This window comes from Talpa occidentalis, unplaced genomic scaffold, assembly GCF_014898055.3.
Source record: "Talpa occidentalis isolate TD23 unplaced genomic scaffold, MPIMG_talOcc4v2.1 talOcc4.3, whole genome shotgun sequence".
NCBI lineage: Eukaryota > Metazoa > Chordata > Mammalia > Eulipotyphla > Talpidae > Talpa > Talpa occidentalis.
The window spans coordinates 140268702-140272211 of NW_023603184.1; positions in this window are offsets into that span (position 1 = coordinate 140268702).

Genomic DNA, 3510 nt, shown 5'->3' on the forward strand with positions numbered 1-3510 from the left:
GAATTTTTCCTGCACCAGCATTCCCCACCTCTCCATCCCGCTGTCTTCCAACTCCTTTGACATTTTTTAGGGGAACTCAGACTCCAAAACCCACATACCCACCTCCCAATTAGGGTGAATTCAGAAAGTAGCATTGTTACATCTAGGCCTGGGCCCAAAGTCAAAAAGCTTGGTTGACTCTCCAAGCAGCCCCGACAGGCCTCTGGAGACACCTTAAAATGTCTGGACGTGCCCCCACCCACGTCCTGGGGGGGTGCCCCCAACTTTCAGTACAAAGGAGAGGTACCTATGTGAAGGACACCCGCTTAGCCTGGGTTTAGGTAACACGAGTCAACTTTTCAGGGAAAAGTGTTCTCATTTTCCTTTTTGCATACTTGGGGCCACCGAAGTCTGGGTTCTTGTTTCCTCAGCCACTTCTCAGGGATTCCATCTAGGGAGCTAGACTTTTCCCAGATTTTCTGTCTCCAGAAGAATGTGTGGAGCAGACAGAGCACTGGGGGGAGGGGGGCACAGTTGTTGCAGGAGGGAGGTACTCCAAACCCAACTCAACAGGGTAAACGCAGACTTCACCGCCGCTCGAAGGCAACGGCGGCTAAAGACCGTCCAGGGGGTTGTTTTTGAGCCCAAGAATCGTTCTCCAAGCCCTGGCAGCGCTGACCCGGCGCTATCGGCCGGGTGTTCTCTCGCGCGAAAGCTGGCAGATCCGCGAAGAATGCGCTTGTTGCAAACTTGTTCTCCCCGGTGGCGCGTCCCGGTGCAAGCGGCAGGGAAGCTGGGGGCGAGAGAGGGCGCGTCTGAATGGAGGTACTGGCGGTGGAATTGGGTCTCCAGTGCCCATGGGTCCCATTCAGCACGCGCATCCACAAAACGAACCAATACCACTACAAATGTACGCATGGAGGCCTCCAGGCTGTGTGTGATTTGGGGGCCTGAAGCCCCGGGTAGGAAGGCGATCCGTTTCTCTCCTGACCCGGCCAGAGAGCTCTGAGGTTTATCAGCCGAAGGAGGATTGACTCAGCCTTTCCCTAACTTCTAACTCACCCGGGCTTCGGCCAGAGGACCCCGAGACCGATTCCGGGCAACGGGGCGCGCATGCTTGGGGGAGGTGGGGCACTTCCAAAGACCACGGGAGTCCAAATTCCCTGAGGCTGCTACCCCCGAAGTTCCGCCCGAGAGGCTTCCGGATCCGAGGCGCGCATTCGGAGCCGGGTCAGACCAGGCCCAGAACCGCGAGTGCGCACAGCCGGGCGCAACAGGTTGCAGGAGAGCAAGAGGCGGGTACTTCCCTGTTTGCCCGGCTGGTTTCGGGGACGCACGGGGTTCTACACTCCAGCCACGCTTTTCTTAGATCCGAAGCTGCCACCTCGCCTCACATCTTTCCAAGGTCTCTCCGGAAGCCGGAGCCTTCCCTCTCCCCGCTCCCGGGAGCCGGAGGGAGTCTCCACCCAGGCCCTTTGCTCCGCCAGGAGTCTATGGGCCACCGAGTGCCCGAATCTGGCGGCGATACAGGCGCTAATTGGCAAAGGAGTGACCCCGCTGTGGGGCTTGGAAGGCGAGTGCCGGCGCCCTGCAGTCCTGAACCTAGATTTGCGGCGCAGTGTCATTTTCACAGGCTGACAAATCACCCAGATAACAGCCAGGGGGGTCTCTGCGAAGGAGCGGTGTCCACCCGCGCTCTCTGTGCAAAATGAAACTGAAGCCCAAGGGGGAAAGAAGATAATTTGACAACAAAGAAAAAAAAGAGGAAAATAACTTGCCACTACGCTACCTCCTGCCCTCGCTTTCACTTCAGGTGAAATTGACAGCCGCAGCCTATCCCAGGGCGCGCTGGGTGGGGGGCGGGGAGGGAGCGTGCCCGGTTCTCTTGAAGACTCCCCTCCCTGCGGCTTGGACGCCGGGGTCTGCGGTCCAATCGCGGTGGATTAGCGTCCGCTCGGGACTCGCGACACCCCTCAGCACTCAGGCCCGAGTTTATGGACCCCAGGGGACAGGGTTTCATTACCCACAGACTTCTGGGGCCTCTGAGGGAGGACCCCCTTTCCAGCCAGACACAGGCCTTAAGAGAAAATTACGATCCATGTCAAATATTGTTCCTGATCTAGTGGGGCAAGAGGGCAGAGAGTGTCTGCCATGCAGGTCTTTTTCTTTTTTCTTTCTTTCTTTTTCTTTTCATTTTTTTTTTCTTTTTTTTCTTTTTTGGTCCCAGCTGCAAGGCTGGGGGGTGGACAGGCAGAGCCGCTCGCCACCCGCTGTCCCAGGCTTCACTCTCAGGCTGCAGTCGCAGGCTTGAGCAAAGGCCACGCACGCAGCCCTCGATTGCCAAGCAAGTGAAGGACATCCCAAGGCCAGACCCTTGGCCACCGGCTCGCTGTCCGGACGCGAGGACGCCGTGTTAGCGAAAGCTCGGGTTCAACCCGCGGCGCTTCTCAGCTCCCCGCGTCCCCGCGGGAGTAACAGCACCCCCCACCCCCCCACCCCGCAGTTACTTGTCAAAAGCATTGGCGCCGCTATTCTCTCTCTCTGGAAATCAGCCAGGATGAGGTCGGACCGAGAGACTAGACGGGAGCCGGGCGCCCACTGCAGCGCGCTGCGGGCCTGCGCGGTGGGTTTGCCTCTGCGTTGCCCCTGAAAGTGGGGAGCGGGCCGAGGACTTGTGAGTGAGTTCTCAATAAAGAACATATGGTGTGCGGGAAGAAAAGAAGGAAAAAGGAAAAGAGGAAAGAAACAAGAAAGGCGGAGAAAGAAGAGAATTATTTTTAAAAATCTGAAAGACAGTGATGGAGGAAGAGAATTTCTCCACAACTTGTCTCCTACAGACGTTCATTTGTTTCTGCAAAATATGTGTATATGCAAATAAAGGAGACAGATGGGGGTGGGAGAGGAAGCAGCTTCTCCTAAAAAACTATAGTAAGAAATCCTCTCTAAGCTTAAAAAAATGTTCTGCCCTGCACAGTAAGATTCCATCGGGAATTTGAAGTCTAGAAGGGACGTTAGTATGTTATAAGCATGCGCATGTGAAGGGATCGTGGGTGAAGGTTGAGGGGGCTCCGCTGGGGGTTTGGCTGGTCTTGGGGCCCGCCTGGGTCTTGGGGAAGAGACAAGGTGTGCAGGCCAGGCCCAGGATCTGAGGTGAGGACAGGAACAGAGCTGGGGAACAGGAACCAGGAAAGCTGGGGGTGCAGCGCAGTCTGCAGGGTTTCTGTGCTATCTGCAGCTGATAGGATAGCAAATGACCACTCTAGGAACTCCTACCCAGAGGGGCATATCTGGACACAAAAAGCCCTGACTGCGGGTTCCTCGCAGGTGGGTAGGGAGTGTGGGTAGAAAGAGGAGAGAAGTGGACAGCGGTCAGTTTGCTCTCTCTCCAACTCCATGTGGCCCTGGCACCTGAGTAGGCGCTCTGAGTGGCTGCCACTTCTCAGTCTCAATTCCTTCAGCCCTTTCTGGAAATTTCTCTCCCAGGTGCATTTCCAAGAGAGGGATGGAAGGCAAATGAGCAAGGAACGAGAG